The following is a 20,516-nucleotide window of genomic DNA, read 5'->3' as shown; positions in this document are numbered from 1 at the left end:
TAGATGTACAAAGAAGACACCTCTTTATTTATTGAGGAAGTTCCAATGTTTTTATGTGCACTCACAATGTTTACACCCAGTCAACACTGTGATAATGCACTTTTGTAGAATCAAACCTGCACAAAGTGCATGAGACAAATTAGACCTCTCTAAAAGTGTACACAATTTTTATGTACAGTATTTGGAATGATGCAAAGATGAAATATATAGCATAGAAAATTAAGAGTGGAGGTAGTTCATAAGAGCTGGCTGAATTTCATAATCATTAACTAGTTTTTGAAGTCTTGCATTGAGATGAATTGAGATGAATAGCTGTTTTTTTTTTCTTTTAGGGCATGGCTCTCATTGAAAAATACATTCACATTCATTTTCTATGTGTCACTGCTCTTTTTGAAACTCTTCTATGATTCTATATACACGAAAATGAGCATTCCTTATTAAATTTTCTCATCCTTTGTGCCTGCTTCTATGATGTTTTGAGTACTCGGAAATCCATTCCGCATGTGCTTATACATAGACTACAAATTTGGTGGAAACAATACTGGTGACTGAACCGCAATGCCGTTGCATAAGTGTCTTCTGTGCACATCATTATTCTTGAACTAGTCAGTAACTTCTTTGCTTGCTTCTTCAGGCAAATGTCCCTTTAATTCATTAAAAGCTCCTGGAATTTCATCAACTGGAAGGAATGCCAATGTAGACAAATGACGCATTTTTAAAATGGAAGTTTTCATCTTGTCTGTGTCACGTGGCCAATCCACTCATCTGGATTTTCTGCCAAATGCATATAAAGTCAACCACAAGATAACAGTTCCACATAATGTGATGCAACTGTCATGCATACAACCAAAAGTGCACTAATGCCTTCCCTTGAATTTGGATTTCAGCGTTCAGGATTTTAATCTTTCAGGATTGTGATTTTCAGAATCTTAGATTTTAGGGATTTAGGATTTAGGGATTTTGAACTTTGAGGATTTTGTCTTTTGGGATTGTGATCCAAATTTCTCAGAAGGTCTTTTTTTCCTGTGTAAGCACCAACAGAAAGATGATTGGTCCAGACCACACTTCCTTGTCCTGTCCTGCTCCTTGGTTTTTCATCCTACCAAATACACACTGTGTAGGCATTTGCTACTTTACTAAAATGTTGGGAGAACAGAAGGTAACTATGTTCCCGGAAGAAAAAAATATTTAATTTCTGTCTCATGTGGCAGTTTTTATCATTCAATGAAACACGTGCAGGCATATAAGTGCTTTCTAGCTGTTATCTCAAGAAAATGCCCCAGTTCCTTCCTATTTTGCTCCCTGACCTTGTGTCCACCCTCTTATAGGAAAGAACACTTCTTTCTTGAGAACTCTGTGTACTGTTTCTTCACTTCCTGTGAGGCTCAATATTGCTCTAGGAGATCTTTTTCTCCTTACTGGTAGCAGGACCCAAGCAATCCACTTTCCTACCTTTGAGACTTCCAGTCTTCTGTAACATGCAGTGGCAGGGATTGGAGTGGGCTTGGCAGGAGAGTCTAGGATGAACCTTGGCAATCTTAGTACAGTAGAAACATCCAGAGTGGATTTAGAAACTTCCAATCTGATTCTCTTCATTTCTCCAAGAGAAATGGAGATTAAGAATTTTTCTTCATCATCCAATTTGTAACTATTTAATAGAATACACATGTGTACCCATAAAGCTCACTCGTTCCCCAAATATTAATTTTCAAAAACAGTAGTGTCTAGATCCATATTAAGCAGTAACATGTTTTATGGAACACAATTCAATCTGCACAGACTCTCAAATGATGCATGGTTGTAGATTCGGGCGTGATTTCTCCCTGACCTTAGCTTTTTCCATCCTCCAGGTCCAGGGTAAGCCCTTGAATCTCCTGCTTACAAAATACATGAGAAACTGAGTCTATTACCCTGAAAACTATGCAAATACTCAGAAGATTGGAAATGAGCATTATTTTGAATTTTAGGACAGATCATATTCTTAGGACATCCCCATTCTCTTTAAGTTTAAGGGAAGCTGTATTCAGGTTGTGGTGAGGAGGTTGAAGGCAGTGTCACCTCTTTCTCTCTCTCTCTTTTTTTTTTGAGACAGGGTTTCACTCTGTTGCCTAGGCTGAAGTACAGTGGCATGATCATGGCTCACTGCAGCTTTGACCTCCTGGGCTCGAGCAATCCTCCCACTTCAGCCTCCGGAGTAGCTAGGACCACAGGTATGTGCCACCACACCTGGCTAATTAATTTTTTTTTTTTTTCTGTAGAAATGGAATCTTGCTTTGTTACCAAGGCTGGTGTCAAACTACTGGGCTTAAGTGATCCTCCCGCCTCAGCCTCCCAAAGTGCTGGGATTATAGGCATGAGCCACTGTGCCCAGCCAGTGTCACCTCTTTCAATGGCTTTCTTTTGTGCTAACCTGTGTAGGGAATCTTAGCCATTGTTTCCTTGTGGAGTTATTAGGGTTTTTTAATTTTGTTTTTGGTTTTGCAATGTGAGATGTTACTTAAAATCAATATAGTTAGAGATTCTTTCATCCCACCCTTATATATGGATTTCTCAATCAAGGTTAGAGAATATTAGCACCATGCATTTTCCTAACCACATGAATTACATATGTATTTAATAGACTGGAGTGGGTTATTCTCTGGTCTAATAACAACTTAGTTATAGGGTCTTCAGTTTTGTGGGCCCAACACTAATTATATTAGTGTTGAGTTTCTTAAACCTTGTATTTTTCTTTGAAGTAAGAGACAGGAAGTAAAACTCGAACTTTGAGAATGTCAAATAAATCATAGAATCTGAGTTTTAGAAGAACACTTTGTAATTGTCTAGAAACCACAAATAGAAACCAGGGGTCAGAAAGATTAGATTAAGTGACTCCACTACACATCATTTGAAAATAGTTACGATGTGAAAAGAACAGCAGTGTGGCAACCACCTCTGTGCACTGCCAAGTCCTGAGTCTGTCAGTTCAGGAGGGACAAAGCGGGGGAAACCTGAAACAGTGTTAGCAAAAATGCGCTGGCTAACATCACGTACAGATTTGAATCCTGCTAAGCAATGGGAACACAAGTGAATCCTGCTCCAACTCTCAGAATTACAGACTACTGGACTTGGAAGGTTGTCATTGGCTACCCAGCTCCTTTATTGTACAGAGTAGGCCACAGCCGTTGAGTGGTCTGTCCAATGTCATTCAGGTTCTTGGTGGCAGATGCAGTGTTAGAACTCAGGCCTTCAGGATCTTTACACAGTGGTCTTCTAATTGATGATTTCTAGGCTTTTATGGAGGTGCTTTAGAAGAAATCTTTGTTTTTTGAGACGGAGTCTTGCTCTGTCGCCCAGGCTGGAGTGCAATGGCGCCATCTTGGCTCATTGCAACCTCTGCCTTCCGGGTTCAAGCCATTCTCCTGCCTTAGCCTCCCTAGTAGCTGGGATTACAGGCATCTGCCACCACACCTGGCTAATTTTTGTATTTTTGTAGGGTTGGGGTTTAGCCATGTTGGCCAGGCTGGTCTTGGACTCCTGACCTCAGGTGATCTGCCCACCTAGGCCTCCCAAAATGTTGGGATTACAGGCGTGAGCCACCGTGTCCAGCCTAGAAGCAATCTTACAGGGTGAGGGAGAGGTTGAGCCTTTAGCACTGGTACCTACTTTAATTAATGCATCTGCCCTTTTAGTTGTTTTAATTATTGAGGTTCTAAGATTTCACTTAAACTGGCTTTTACTATTTCAAAAAGCGCTTGAAAATGTCCGTACTTATAATATGTTCACATTTATAGACTGCAAACTATTTGGCTTGAAAAATATAATTTTTTTTATGCTCAATTATATGGCTCTTCTCCTTGTAGTTATTCTTTTGTTTTGTTCCATGATACTCTAAGTAAGTAGGCTTATAAACTTCAGTCTATGATACAATGTATTTCTCTATAAATACAGGTTATGTCACCATGAATTTGGTGAAAATCAAAACTTTTGCTCAATTACTTCTTGATTCTAACAAGAATCTGTTACAATGTTTAAGACTGAATAGCTTAACATATCATTAAATCCATGGACAATTTTCATTTAGTGTTTTCTGATTTCCTTTAGGTTCTGGACACCAGGGTTTTATCTTTTTAAATGAACTCTTACTAATAAAGTAAATGAGACAAAATTCAGACATTGTGAATTGAGCATGAATGCAAAATCTACAAAATTTGAAAAATTGTCATTGAACACAATACTCTTGGGATTCCCCTATAGGTGACAAAGATTCTATTTGGATCCTTCAAGGCAGTATTAATTTTATACCCCATTTCCTGTGGCTCAGCAATTATGAGTGATTTTTCTGTCATCATCCATAGAAGATAGAGCCCTTTAAGAGAATGAGAAACCAGAGGCAGAAGAATATAGCACAGAGAGAGTTTGTGGGAATTCATGTTCAGCAAAGTCATTTATCTTAATATTTAAGTCTCAGATTCTCGTAAGGATGCTCCTAGAAGACAGCAAAAAAAGAGGGAAGGATGAAAAGGAGAAAAGAAGGTATTACTCCGTTGTTGTTTTCATTGTATCTGTGAAGACAAAACATTTGCTTTTTATCAGTAAACTTTTATTAATAAAGAGTCTCTAGATTTTAAAATGCCATCAGATATCAAATTAGATCCCCCTAAACAGTGGTTATCAGTGCATTTTCCACTTCAAAGTGGAAAATAAAACATACTTATCAAATTTCAGAATATATATGGAAACATATCCATTCCTAAGGATATTTGCATAGCCTACTTAAACAATAAGTTTTATGCAGTAACCAGCACTGGGACTGAAATAGGAAAATCCTAACAATTGATTATCAACAACTTGTCAATAGATTTTGATTTTTTTGTCTTATTAAGCAAAATAATAGTTGATCAACACTACTTATGGAATTACTTATGGAATACTCATTGAATTTGGGTTTAAATCTATGTAACTTTAAAAAAGGGTTTGCAGTTTTACCTGATATATGTTAATGCACCACACATTCTATTAAAATATTTCAACTTGTTCCCCTTTCTAAGGCAACTTTTCTGTTTTGGGTTGGAGGAGAGGGTCAGGAGATCTCTTAATGCAAAATTGAACATTGAAATCTTGAGGGACTTTACATGATTGAAGACAGGATCTTCACTCTGACAGTTTAATGCATTTTACCTTATGATGGCATTGCATGCTTCACAGTTCCTGAAAAAGAGCTTACATTAGGTCTCAAAGTAGCCTCTTTTTCTCCCTGTAGTTCCTGATTATTTCCTTTGCTCACATCAGATCCCAGAGGGGACCTATTTGTGAAGTGGAGATAATATTGCCACTTGGGAAGGATGCATGTGGTTCTCTGCCTCGGGTAAAATTGGTTACAGAAAGTGTCCTGTACTGACAGTGTTTTGTGCAGGCATGGAACAGCCTAAAAGATTAGCCCCTTGACTACATCCTGGTTCATGGCTCCCTGTAGAAATTCCATGTGCAAGAGATTCTGCCATTTTCTTAATGCTGGAAGCATGGAAATGGATAGTGACATCAGATTTCAGTCTGCCTGTCTTTCCCATTTCTTCTCCTGTGTGTGAAAGACCACAAAGACATATATGTATTATTTACAACTCATTTTACTAAAGTCTAGAAAAACAATCTAATTTTTAGCCTGGACACTTTAATTAATTTGTAGTAAAATTTTTGAGAAATATTCTAACATCTGAGTTTCAATGTCCTTATCTTAGAGAAATTGCAGTATTTTATTTAGTTTTTGTTATATGTCTTAATTGATTTCAGTTCTTCCATTTGGTACATTTATTTACCTGAGAAATAAATGTTACTAGTTCCATATTACTGATGAGAAACTAAGACCCAGAGAAGTTACTAGAATTGCCCATTGTCTTATAGTTGGTGAAGGACTTAGGTTACTTAAAAAAAGTTATCTTAACCTTTTTTCTTTTATTATTTTTAATTGACATATAACAATTGTACATATTTATGGGGTACAGTGTGACATTTTGATACATGTATACCATGTGTAATTATATCAGGCTAATTATCCTATCCATCATCTCAAACATTTACCATTTCTTTGTGTTGGAAACATTCAACATCTCCCTTCTAGCTATTTGAAAATGTACGATAAATTCTTGTTAATTGTGGTCACTGTATAGTGCTATGCAACACTAGAACCTATTTCTCCTTTCTAGCTATTAATTTGAAACTATTAACCAACGAACCTGTCACTATCCCCATTCCCTTCTACCCTTTCCAGGCTCTAGTAACCACTATTCTATTCTCTACGTGTATAAAATCACTTTTCAAGCTTTCACACACGAGTGAGAACGTGTGATATTTAACTTTCTATGCCTTATTTAACTGAACATATTGTTCTTCAAGATCATGTATTGTTGCCACGAATGACAGGATTTCATTTTTTATACTATTCCATTGTGTATATACACTACATTTTGTTTATGTGTTCAGCTGTTGATGGGCAAATCAACCTGTTTATGTTGATTTTATATCTTTGCTATCATGAATAGTACCGCAATAAACACAGGAGTACAGATACTTCTTCAACATACCAATTTTCTTTCCTTTGGATATGTACTCATTAGTGGGATTGCTGAATTATATGGTAGTTCTAGTTTTAGTTTTTTGTGACTGTCCATATTGTTTTTTATAATGACTTTACTAATATACATTCCCACCAACAGTGTATAAGAGTTCCCCTTTCTCTGCATCCTCATAGCATTTACTATTTTTTGTCTTTTTGGTAATGATAATAGTCATTTCAAATGGGGTAAAATGATATCTCCTCATGGTTTTAGTTTGTATTTCCCTGATGGTTGGTGATGTTGAGCATTTTTTCATATATCTGTTGGCCATTTGTATGTTTTCTTTTGAGAGATGTTCATTCAGCTCATTTGCACATTCTTAAATTGGATTTTTTTTTTTTTTTTTGCTGTTGAGTTGTTTGAGTTCGTTGTATATTCTGGATATTAATTCCTCATCAGATGAATAGTTTGCAAATATTTTTCTCATTCTGCAGGTTGTCTCTTCATTCTGTTGATTGTTTCCTTTGCTGTGCAGAAGCTTTTTAGTTTAACACAATCCCATTTGTCTATTTTTGCTTTTGTTACCTGTGCTTTTGAGGTCTGCTCCACATAATCGTCGCCCAGACCAATGTCCTGAAGCATTTTCCCTATGTTTTTGTATAGTTGTTTTACAGTTTCTAGTCTTACATATTGAGTTGATTTTTTTTTGTATATGGTAAGAGATAGGGGTCTAGTTTCATTCTTCTGCGTATGGATATCTAGTATTCCCAGCAACATTTATTGAAGAGACTGTCCTTTCTCCTATGAGGGTTCTTAGTGCCTTTGTAAAAAATAAGTTGGCTGTAAATATGTGGATTTAAACCTGGGCTGTCTATTCTGTTCCATGGCTATATGTATCTGTTTTTATGCAAGAACGATGTTATCTTGGTTACCATAGCTTTGTAATATATTTTAAAGTCAGGTAGTGTGATGCCTCTGGCTTTTTCTTTTTTGCTTAGGATTGTGTTGGCTATTGGGGGTCTTTTGTGATTCCATGAATTTTAGGAGTTTTTAAAAATTTCTGTGAAGATGATCATTGTTATTTTGATAGGGATTGCTTAGGCTTCTTTTGAGCCTAGTTAATGTCTGACTTCAAAACCAATGTTCTTTTTACTATTCCTTGCAGCAGCTAGAAAATGCAACTGCTGTGCTGCATATTATTCTGTAAAAGTGCACTTAGGTATTCTAGACTGCAGAATGCTATAAAAAGACAAAACATTTTATTATTTACTAACTTAACAGTGTCGTTTAAATTAATGATACTCTGATAGGACTAAAAAATTCAATATGTCTTGGTCCCAGCTTCCAGCCTACTTGAGTGGCACAGAGAGCCTGTCTTAGAAGTGCTCTGTGTAATGTTACTAAAATTATGCAGAATTTTGGCAAATGTAACTGGATTTAGAATACCAGACATTCATGTCTTTGACTTTGGCTGCTAACCTCTTCTGGGATGGTTTATGATAAGTGATGTTTTTAGTCCAAGTTAAATTATCTATTTGATAACTGGTGAAAAGAAATGGACATTGTCCGAGTGAAACTTTTAACATTCTAGGGAAATTATTTTAAACTCTGGATATTTCCAGGAAGTTGGGGAATCCTAGTTATAAACATGAAAAGAAAAGCAGTATGGTAACAACCTTTATGCACTGCCAAAATCCTAAGTCGGCCAGTTTAGGAGAGCCAAAGGTGAAACTGATGATATTTTAAAGGTTATAATGAGTATGACAGAATTAGAATATTGGGTTGTTGACAATTTTAACTGCTGTTCCAAATGCTACATATTTCACATTTTATCTCTGAGTACTAAATAACATGTAGGGGAGGCATTAAGTTTATTGTGATAACTTCTGACTTTTGTGATCTGAGACTGCGAAGTCCATCATAATTTGCATGAATTGCCTCTGCATCTGTCTGTTTCAGGGCCCTGAAGAATTTGTACTAGTGTGATAAGAGGAGATTGAAATATAGTGACACAACAGCTACTCCCTCCCTCAGGATTTCGAATGCTAGGCTCAACCAGACTTCCTCCTTGGGAAGGAGGAGTTGAGGGACATAGGTTCAAAAAGGCAGAGCATTATTGACAAATTCAAATTCCACTTTTTATGGGAAATATCCCCACCAAGGCAGTGACAGTACCTTCTTCTGAATTCCAAAGGTACAAATTATACATAACACAGGAGAGTAAATTATTATTTTGTGTTTTTATCTTTGCCTTCTCAGTGAGATTATAAGTAACATGGGTGCCATTTCCCTCTTCTGTGTATCTCTGTGTATCTTCTGTATATGACACTTAGTGCTGAGAGTACAAAATGCACATTTATTTTAAAATCTAGATTGCTTAATTAATTATTTAACAATTTTTTTCTTTAAAAAAGGTATAGTTTCAATTCCGCATGTGATGCCAGTAATACCTTTGGAAAAATATTTTTTTTAAACCTTCACAGATATAAATTTAAAGTGTTGCTTTTAAATCACATTAAGCCAAACAATGATAGCTAGTAGATTTCCCTATTTAAATTAACAGATAAGAATGCAATTTATATTATTTGTGAAAGAAGGATTCTGAAGGAATTTAGTATACTTGAAAATAGATGACTTTGAATATTTTTAATCTTTAAAATAAAAAAGCTTTACAAATCACAAAACTAGTATTTGCTTGTATTAATAAAAAAGTCCAAGTAATAGAGAAATATTTATTATAAGGGGTAAATCCTTTTTTACACTCATCCCCCATGTGACAGACAGAACTTTGGCCCCATGACCTTCCTTCTCTGGTGTTACACCAGTGAATATGTTACCTGACATGGCAAATTCTTAATTATATCTGCAAATATATACTCTACTTTGCAGATACAATTAAGGTTACTAGTCAGCTGACTTTAAAACAGGGAGATTATCCTGGATTGTCCAGGTGTGCCCAAAGTAATCATGTGGACCCTTAAGACCAAACTTCCTTGGTTGGTTGACAGAAGAAGAGAAAGCCAGAGATATTTGAAGAGTCACTAGGACTCAATATGCTATTGCTGGCTTGAAGATGGAGAAGGTCATGTACAAAGAGGAACAGAGAGAGATCTCTCTGGGTAAGAACAGCCCTGGCTATCAGCCAGGAAAGAAACAGGAGCCTCAGTCCTACAACTGCAAGTGACTGAGTCCAGCCACCATCTTGAATAAGCGTGGAAGTGGATTCATTGCCAGAGTTTCCAGAAAAGAACACACCGCTGCCAATACCTTGTTTTTAGCCTTGTGATATCCTAAGCAGGGGGATCAGTTGAGCTATGCTGTGACAGAGCTTCTGATCTCTAGATAACAAGTGGGTGTTTTTTTAAGCTGCTAAATTTGTAATAATTTTTTACAGCAGCAAACTAATAAAAACTAATACATCTCACATCAATTCCCAAGGAGTTAATGGTTTGAGGTGATCCTTCATATTGTTCAATGTATTGAGACATTCCCGACTAAAAGTCGTAGTACCATGATTAACATAACAGACGTAAAAACCAATGAGATCACGTCATTTGCAGGGACATGGTTGGAGTTGGAAGCCATTATCCTCAGCAAACTCACTCAGGAACAGAAAACCAAACACTGCATGTTCCCACTTACCAGCGGGAACTGAATGATGAGAACACAGGGACACATGGGAGGGAACAACACACACTGGGGCCTGTTGGGGCAGGGGCGAAGAGAGGGAGAGCATGAGGAAGAGCTAATGGATGCTGGGCTTAATACCTGGATGATGAGATGATCTGTGCAGCAAACCACCATGCACATGTTTTCATGTGTAAGAAACCTGCACATCCTGCACATGTACCCCTGAACTTAAAATAAAAAGTTGAAGAAAAAAAAGAGAGAGAAGTGGTGATGATCACCAAAGAGGGGAAAATAATTTAAAAAATTTTTTTTAATTTTTTTAAATTGACAAAAATTGTATATATTTATCATGTATAACATTTTTTTTTGAAACATGTATACATTACGGAATGTCTAAACCAAGCTAATTAGCATATGCCTTACATACACACAACATTTTTTTTGTGGTGAGACACGATTAACCTTTATTATCATTATGAAGAAAGACTTGCAGAACAAAGCTAGACTTCTGCCATGATAATGCTGAATCTTCACGTTCCAATTCTGAATGCATAAATTCACATCCTAAACTAATTCCATAAATGAGAATTTCAACTGTGTACAACTTTAAAAATTAGATGGGAACTTGCCTCATTTATTGTTGTCTGCCTTGGATCTCTGCTACACAATTCACAACTCCTTTTATAAATGAGCATCTTGAGCCATTTTACTTCTATTCTGTTTTCTGGCTTCCATGGTGACAGAAACTTTGACTTAAGGCAAGGAGCTTTCAATCAGGGATGGAAGGATGAACTTCTGTTAATGGCTCCAGTGACAATGTAACCTTTCATACAGTTCATTCCAGCTTTCTACAAAAATTCAGATTTTATTGAGGAATATCTAAGTAGAATGACTAAAAATATAGTTTTTTTCCATAATGGAGACAAGAAGTAAGTTTATTATAGTATCTTAAAATTTGCTTTCTTCCCTTTCATTCAAAAATGCAGAGCAAGCTTCTGTGTTAAATGTAGGCAGCATTTCCACAGTCATTAAGCTAAAGTGGCTGTTGACCTGTCTGTTCATCCACCCATGTGTGGCTACAGGGTTTATCACTATAGGTTAGCACCACAGTGACTGATGGGCTGGACTCTGAACTCCAGACTCCATTTGACCTAACTGCAAGAGTAGCAGTAATGGAAATTTAATTAGTAGAAAGATACCATTGAGGGCTGAGACTCAGCAAATGTATAAAAATGTTTTCCAATCTCAAGGCATTTTTAAATTTTGACTTTATTTTTGTAAATATAACAGGACATAAGCAGGAAGGAGAGGGTAGAAATGCCTATTTTAAGGGTAATAAAGACTTATCTAGGTCAGTCTGGTGAACTGAGTAACAAATGAGGGTTGAGGAGCCTTCTGGAAGAGAACGTAAGCCGAGGGAGGAAGGACTCAAGGTGATGACTTTGACCTAATTAAGAAAAACCTAGCTACCAGAGGGGAATGGAGATTCTGAGTGAAGAAGAGATCCCTTGGCTCTGAAGCAAATGCTGCCTGGTTTGGCACCAAGTGCTCTATTTCTTCAGTGGCAATTCCTCATGCAGCAGCACCCTTGGGTAGGAGAACGGTTCTGTGCAGCAATGGGGCAGGCTCTCTAGGAAGCTGCAGAAATGCTGGGGAAGAAAAGAGACTTTTTGGAGCTTGGAATGTTGAGTCAGTGATTGGGGCATGAGCTGGTGAAGTTTGAAATATTGATGCAGCTTTGACCTGCAAGTGAGACCTGGGGAGAGTCCATTACACATTGTAATGGTTCCAAGATGACCCCACAATGGTCTCTGCCTTCCTGGCATTTATGGTCTTATGTAGTTTCTTCCCACATTAAAAAGGGCTGACCTATGAAACCAACAAGATATTTTGGAAATAATGATGTGTGTCTTTGAGGGTAAGCCATAAAGGACACGGTTGCTTTTACATTTCTGTTTTCTCAGATGACTTGCTGTGGGGAGAGCAGCTGCCATGTTGTGAGGATGCTCAATAGCTGTGTGCAGAGGACAATGTGGCAAGCAGTTGAGGCCTCCTGCCATCTGCCATGTGTGTGAGGCATCATGAAAGCAGATCTTGCTGCCCTAGTCAAGCCTTTAGATGACTGCAGCCTTCACTCAAATCCCAACATCAACTTTATGAAAGATCTGGCTCAGAACAGCTAAGTTACTCCCAAATTCTTGACCCACAGAAACTGTGAAATAATAAATGTGTGCTGTTTTGGCTACTAAGCTTTAGGGTAACTTGTTATGCAGCAACACAGCAACACAGCACATTAGAAGTGCAGAAAATCCCATTCTCCAGTACATTCTCAAATGCTAGTTATTTGAGGGAAGCATCCATATCTGATTCATCTTTTTGTTCTTTGCCGGTCCAAACACTGTTCCTAACATATTCTTAATGTCTAAATTTTTCAAATAAAAAGAATAAGTTGCAGGCGGGCATAGTGGCCCACCTGTAATCCTAGCACTTTGGGAGGCTGAGATGAGGTGGGAGGATTGCTTGAGCCCAGGAGTTTGAGACGAGCCTGGGCAACATAGTGAGACCCTGCCTCTACAAAAAAAAAAAAAAAAAAAAAATTAGCCAGGTGTGGTGGTGTGCACATGTAGTCCTAGCTACTTGGGAGGCTGAGGCAGGAGGATCACTTGAACACAGGAGGTCAAGGCTGAAGTGAGCTATGATTGTGCCACTTTACTTCAGCTTGGGCCACAAAGCAAGATCCTGTCTCAAAAAGAAAGAAGAAGTTGGCTTGTACAAATCTAAAATTTCTGAATCCCTGTTAAATCATATAAAAAATGTTTCATAATGGTAATTGTTGCTATAAGAAGAATCTTCAGTGATATATGGACATCCGTAAGAATGGAGTGAAGCTGAGGCAGAGAGGCATAGGAATGAAGAAGGAAAATCAGGGTAGTGATTGTCTTTTATTCACATCTCTCCCTTGTTTCTGCTGCTCTTGTAGGTATAGTTAAGGCTGCTAGCCATGGAACCAAGATAATTGTGGTTGTGGTGAAAACAAAAGAAAGATAGATATATACATACATTGATACATGGATATTCAGATATTGAAGATCAGATCATTGTACTCACTGCCATAACTCATAGGTTTCTTCATCAGTAACACACTGGTGACAAGATGTTTTGAACTTTCCCTTTAACCACCTTATTAATGTCTGTTTGTCTCTTGGTTTATGTGTTCATCTACCAGTCACAGAGTTATAACTGATAGCAGCTTTCCAAAACTGATACTTAACATGGGTTTTTTTAGGCTATAATTCTTGTTGAAAAATGAGAGATCAGAAGTGAAAATAATTATTATTTGTTAAACACTCTGTTCTTGAAATTGAATATCCAAAAAATGTTTCTTAAAACAACTTCATTTTATTAATAAGGAATCTGAAGTCTAGCGTGGTTTTGAGCCTTTTCCAAAGGCACACGGTGAGTTAAAGAGCGAAGCGTGATTAGAACCTAGACCTTTTCACTCCTAAGACAAAAATATTACAGATAGGCCATTTTGAAGCTTCTTTTTTCTTTATTAACATGCAACAGCAATTATATACATATGCAAGAAGAAAAACTCAGTGCTAGGCTTATTACATATATTTTTTTCTCAAGCACATAACGTCAATTATGTTTATTTTAAAGAAGAAAAATGCTGTGCTAGGCTTTTTAAATATGGAATTCTTTTAAAAATATTTTTATGTTGGAAAAATGAGATGGAGGAGTACATTTAATTTTCCCCAATGTGGTCTGATATATAGCAAGTGTCACTAATAGACTCCAGTTCATCATCATCATCATTATCATCAACATAATGATGATGATGGTAATGATGGGATAATAGCAATAATGGTAATAGATATGACTGAAAGAATTCCAATCTGAGCTGAGTCATGTTTACCCGTGTATTCAGACATGTCTGGAATGTCTGGAAGAGGTAGTGTCTATTTACGTGAGTGATCGTGAAGCCTTCAGCAAGAGAAGATACGTTGCAGGAAGACAAATGGGTGAACAAAATTGGTTCAAAGATGATGGGCAAGTGAGAAAAGGAAAGTGACTTTGGATGACACCTGGTATGTTATTCTCAGGCTGATGTGGCTGCAATGTGGAAAGTGATGACTCCAGGAGCCTGTGTGCCTGTGCTTTTTGAGGACCAGAGAGTGTGCCAGAGGCAGCCACTCTGGTGCTGGCAGCTCTTTCAGGGACAGGAAATGGCATCTCCTCAGGGGCCTTAATGCTGGAAGAGCAGGCACTGGAGGCCTCTGCAGAGATCTGGTGAAAGTTACAGTGACATAGGCCCCTATAGTTGGTTTCTATAGCAGCAGTGGTGCCATCAGGGACATCAGTAGGACAGCGGACATGGAGGGAATGGCCACAGAGGGCGGGAAAAGAGTAGAGAAAATGGCCTGTGCCATAGAGAAGCAAGATCAGTGCCTGGCTAGTCTCAGAATGATTTAGAAAGGATTTAAGGGGAATTAGAGACTAAAATTAGAGAGAGCTGGTAAAATTGGAGAAATACTGGTTTTCTGACTCTTAGTGTGATGCTATTTTTAAAATTAAGGTGCTGTAGACCTACTGTAGGACCCAAAGTCATTATGAGATAAATCATCATCACCATCCATTCTGTATCCCTTCATATTCTCAATTCGGAATGGCATGTTGGCTACTGAAAATGCATTCACCTCCAAAGTCTTCAATAATTAAAATAATTATATTACAAGTTATACAAGTAAAACCAACAATCTGATATCTTATTTCCTGTCAATTCAATAAATACATTTTTTTTTTGAGACAGAGTTTCTCTTTGTTGTCCAGGCTGGGGTGCATTGGTGAGATCTTGGCTCACTGCAACCTCCACCTCCCAGGTTCAAGCAATTCTCGTGCCTCAGCCTCCTGAGTAGCTGGGATTACAGGCGCTTGCCACCAGGCCCAGCTGAGTTTTTGTATTTTAGTAGAGACAGGGTTTCACCATCTTGCCCAGGCTGGTCTTGAACTCCTGAGCTCAGGCAATCTGCCTGTCTTGGCCTCCCAAAGTGCTAGGATTATAGGCATGAGCCACTGTTCCTGGCCCAATAAATATATTTTAAACCTGGTAATGTCACCAATTATAACTGTGTAGGATAATCTGTTTCCTGCCTCTTGGCATGCTGATGTCTCTCTGGTTTGTTTCCCAGTGCTTGCTTTCCAGGTGAAGCCTGCATTGATCTCCTGATATAATTTAAAAACTGAAAAAGTTCCCAACCGTAGGGTCTAAATCACATCCCTTCCTGGATCAGTAAGGGTAACTGTATCCTAGGGTGACAAATAAAAAAGCAACCACATCCAACCTCTCTAGCCACAGTAGAGGGAGAATATGATTGATGTCGTGGAGCAGGACACACCCTCCTGTCCCTGGTGCATGTTCCTCAGGTGACCATCAGCTGAATCTGCAGCCATCCCACGTCCAGTTTGCTGTTCTCTGGGGCCACAGTGAGCATTGGATTAGCGGAAGCTATTGGTGCACTGCCCATGTCAGTGGTGGCTACAACATGGCTCCTTTGGGTTGTGTTGAGATCAGGTTTCTACGGCTTTCTGAAGGGTAGAGGCCACTCCAGTGTAATAATTAGGAATATGGCCTTTGTTGATTCAAATCTTCACCCTGCTGCTTATAAGCCATGTGACCTTAGGTAAGTGGGCAAATCACTTAACCTCTCTGTGTTTCAGCTTCCTCATCTCTAAAATCAAGATCTTTATGTTACCTACCTCATAAGCTTGTTATAAAGACTGAGTGAAATAATATGGATGAAGCTCTAAGAACATCTCCTGTTTCATCATGAATGTCCAATAAATGTTAGTTTAATTACTATTTCAATCATTGTTTGTTGGCTAGGTCAGCATGGCTTGGTATTGATGAAAACGATGTCTCAGAGAGGAGAGGCTTATAATAGTTTTTAGGATTTTAGTGGCAGGAATTTGTGAATATTCTCATGGGGGCTGGGGACCTTCTATTCCTTGGAAATGGTAAGTCCAACCATTTCCAGTTTCTGTGTCTCTTCTTTCCTTTGCGAAAATTCAAGAGAAAGTGTAAAATGACCTAACTTAGACCAACTGTCTACTCTTCGCTTGTTTTAGTCAGAATCATGGAGCAGAGATGTGATGTTGGGGCCCATCTATTCCCTGTGGGGCCAGGCCCAGAGGGTAAGCTGGTGGTCGCCATATCCATATCTGTTAAACTAGCCCAGCAGCAGCACCCATGCTCTGTGTTTCTGTGAATGTGTGTGTGTGCCTACATGCTCATGTGTGTGAAGTGTCAAATAATACAAACAACCTTCTGTAATTAATGTTTGAGATTTAATAAATCCACTGGTTGGACTAAAAACGTATACAGCCTTTTAAAGAGCAATTTCTTAATTTCTAACAGTAACCTTATAATTTTACATACATTTTGACCTAATCACTTTACTTCTAAAAATGCGTTCTTAAAGAAATAAAAGATTTTTGTAAAAGATTATTATAAAGATACTGTAATAAAGATATTCATCAGAAAATATTCATAACACAAACATGGAAAGAACATAAATAATTATAAGGGAATAGTTGAATGGATGTTGGTACGTCTATGGAATGTTTATTCTCAACAGTCATTAAAAATGTTGCAGCAGGATATTTAATCATGTGTAATTTATTTTCACAGTAAACTATCAAATAAAAAGAGCAAGTAATAGAGATATGTAATATGATTCTATTTTTACAAAAGACTAAAAGGACATATACATAGGAATAAAACTCTAAAAAATCAACAAAATGACAGTGATCATCTTGGAACAGTGAGAATACAAGTAATTTTTATGTTCTTTTTTATCAGAATTTTCCATCTTTCTTTAATAATTATGTTTTCTTTTTGTAATAAGAAAAAATGCATAGAGTAATTTAATGTGAATCTGTGAGCCACTGATTTGGCTGTAAGATTTGTAGCAGGCAACACAAAGGCAGGAACATAACCAGGTCTCTGATTCACTGCATCCATAAGAAATAAAAGTGAGTCCAATTGCCTTGGGGGAAACCCAGCTCTTTCTGGCACTAAGACCTTCAAGAAATTTATCCTAGGAGTTCTCTTAAAGAAGTCACCAGGTAATACAAGAAACAATATACTTGATGACACACTTAGAGTAAAATAAATAGATTCCGAGTATTATAGGATTCTCTTTTCATATTATCTCACAAAATATGCTGATGAGAGACTATTAAAACACATTGAGAAAAAAGTGATTTAACTAGGAAAACAAAATGATGCCATCCAATTACATAATTCGTTTATAAAGCTTGATCCAGTAAAGAGTTTTGAACAGCTAAAGGAATAGATGGATTGCATATTCTTCAGTCTTCTATTGAGGAACAAAGAATTCAAGGTCATTTTCTCTGACAGGTTGTTGGGTTTTGCAATTAATCTTTTCTGCTACTGTGTATAGATTTATTTTCTATCAGTTAGCTGAGCAAGATCTGTGATGATAGGGACAACTGTCACTTCTTTATGAAAGTTAGAAGCCTGACAAGGAGGCATGCCCAACTGAAGGTTCTGGCAAAGCCTGGCCAAGAATATCCACAAACTTCAAGTTTTGAACCATTTTAGCTCATATACATGTGGACAAATCAGGCTTAAATATTGATATAACAGAGCCACAGTACAGGTGGCCTAGGTGTTTATGTTTTGCTTTGTTTTTTTACAATAGGTACAACCAAGTACTCATCTCATCTATAAGACCAAACAGAGCCAAATAATAACAACAGCTCTATTAAGAGTCCATAGAACACTGTTGTGAGCAATATAATTTCTTGGTACATACTTCAAGTAAAAATGATTGCATATCTGGTTTAAAATAAATGTGTGCTTAGGTAACTGAACAAGTTAATTATTTAATTTTTGAGTCAATTAGATGATAGAGGACATTCACCAAAAAGGATGGCCTGTTTCAAAATGGTTTATGTAGGGTCCTTCTTTTTGGTGTTAACTAGATAGTTGCTATGGTAGCTATTAAGACAATTCCCAGTTTCTCACCATAACACTATGAAATGGACTAAATGTCTATCCCCCACCAAATTTGTATGTTAAATGGTATCAGAAGGTGGGACCTTTGGGAGGTAATTAGGTCATGAGGGGAGAGCCTTTATGAATGGAATTGGTGCCTTTATAAAACGGACCCCAGAGAGCTCCTTTATTCTCTTTCTACCATGTGAGGATATAAGAAGTCGGCTGTCTGCAACCTGGAAGAGGGCCCTCACCAGAATCTGAGCATGCTGGCACTCCGATCTCAGACTTTCAGCCTCTAGAACTGTGAGACATAAATGTGTGTTATTTATAAGCCACTCAGTCTATAGTACTTTGTGATAGCAGCCTGAATTGACTAAGACACACAATGTGATCTGCTGGGAAGAGAACACTGATCTCTTTGTGAGCTGGTGGTGGCAGTGCTGGTCGTGCAGTGGAGAGGTGTGTGCTGTAATCATGAGGAAATATCACCTGCTGCATTTCTCTTCTGTCTTTTTCTGCCATTCAAAAATAGTTTTATATTACACAGGGAGATCTGTGCTATTTCCTGACCAAAAATGTAAACTCCCAATGAAGTAACATCTAAACTACTTCTCATCTACCAATCAGTTTTAAACAAAGGCAGTAGCAAAAGTGCCTGCTGATTTTGCCTGTGGTCAAAGGAATGTGGGGAAGAAAATGCAATATCATTCCTTGTTAGTGGGCTTTCTTGGATATATTTTTAAAATGTTTGTCCTCAGTGCTTATCAATTAAGTATAGTAGTTATATCTGTTACAAAAATAAAAATGCTTGCAGTATTGATTGATTAACCACATGAATCATGAACTGCAGCAACACTTGGAAACTCAGTGAATTTCTCGGTGATAGTCATGGCTGAAATGCTAAAATGGCACCAGGTGTGTTAAAAATTCACGTGTTAGATGAGGCAGTCTGGCATAGGACAGTTGGAGGCCCCCACTGATATGGAGTAGTTGTTTATTTTCACTTAAATTTTATTCATGGAGAGGGTGAAAGCTGGTAGATATGCATTTGACTTGGAACTTGGCAAATTATATTTGTTTGCAATATATGGGTATATGTCTCATATCACACCACCTATTGAAACTTACCTGGATTACTGGCCATGCTAATAAGTTATTTACTTACCCTACTAAGTTAGCAACTTAGTTACTAATGCTACTAAGACTTCACGGACTACTAACGCTACTAAGTAATCTCCCAGTTCTCTGTCTCTTGCAACCAAATGACCCTTTCAGTTAGGAAGGATCATTTGAAAATGTAAATTCCGGCCAGGCTTGTTGGCTCACATAATCCCAGCACTTTGGGAGGCCAAGGTGGGTGGATCACGTGAGGTCAGGAGTTCGAGGCCATCGTGGCCAACATGGTGAAACCCCGTCTCTACTAAAAATACAAAAATTAGCTGGGTGTAGTGGTGGGTGCCTGTAATACCATCTACTTGGTAGGCTGAGGCAGGAGAATTGCTTGAACCTGGGAGACGGAGGTTGCAGTGAACTGAGATCGTACCACTGCACTCCAGCCTGGGGGACAGAGCTGAGACTCCTTCTCAAACAAAAAAAAAAAAGAAAGAAAAAAAAGAAAAGAAAATGCAAATTCTGATTTTCTTTCAGTGACTTGCCATTTTCCTTGGGCTAATAGGTGATCTCCCTCACTATCTTAAAAGGCTGTCCTGATCAGCTTCTGCTCACATCTGAGCCTCACCTCTCACTTTCAGTTCTGGCCCAACCACTCTCATGCTCCCCCCGTGCTTTGACACTATAGTGCTGTCTCACTCCTGGCGTTTTCAGAGCAATTTCTCTACCTGTAACTATCATTGCCACCTAGCTTATTCTCCTGGCTAAATGCTTGCAGTTTAGTCTTTGTTAGAGTTCTCTGATCTTAAAGTCTGGATTAGGAGCCTTACCTATGTCTCCCACGCCAGCCCAAGAGCCCTAGGCTCACTGTGGGACTACAGTCATTGCATTTTCAGCAGTTCTTCCTGTTAAGTTCCCTGTGGATAGGTTCCAAGACAACTTTGCTTGTAGTTATATTTCCAGTACTTACTTGAGTGCCTGGCACATATTTGTGACCAATCCAGTAACTTATTGGATGAATATTTGGCAGAAAGGTGGAGGGAGTACACAGAAAAAACAAGCCAAGCCGGGTGTGGTGGCTCACCTCTGTAATCCCAAAACTTTGGGAGGCTGAGGCAGGTGGATCACCTGACGTCAGGAGATTGAGACCATCCTAGCTAACACTGTGAAACCCCATCTCTACTAAAAATACAAAAAATTAGCTGGGCATAGTGCCA

The 20,516-nt window shown here is 38.0% G+C and overlaps 1 long non-coding RNA gene across 1 annotated transcript in view; it reads left to right on the top strand.

The window, feature by feature from the left end:
• LOC134737685 (uncharacterized) overlaps positions 1 to 20,516 on the top strand; it is a 286,300-nt gene that overhangs the window by 19,831 nt on the left and 245,953 nt on the right. The window contains exon 4 of the long non-coding RNA XR_010122811.1: positions 2,093 to 2,210. This is a non-coding gene — a long non-coding RNA (uncharacterized LOC134737685). The remainder of the gene's footprint in view (positions 1 to 2,092; positions 2,211 to 20,516) is intronic.

The sequence above is a fragment of the Pongo pygmaeus genome, chromosome 11 (genome assembly GCF_028885625.2).
Source record: "Pongo pygmaeus isolate AG05252 chromosome 11, NHGRI_mPonPyg2-v2.0_pri, whole genome shotgun sequence".
Classification (NCBI taxonomy): domain Eukaryota; kingdom Metazoa; phylum Chordata; class Mammalia; order Primates; family Hominidae; genus Pongo; species Pongo pygmaeus.
The sequence above is the reverse complement of the archived record's forward strand: the minus strand, read 5'-3'. Positions and strand labels throughout refer to the sequence as shown.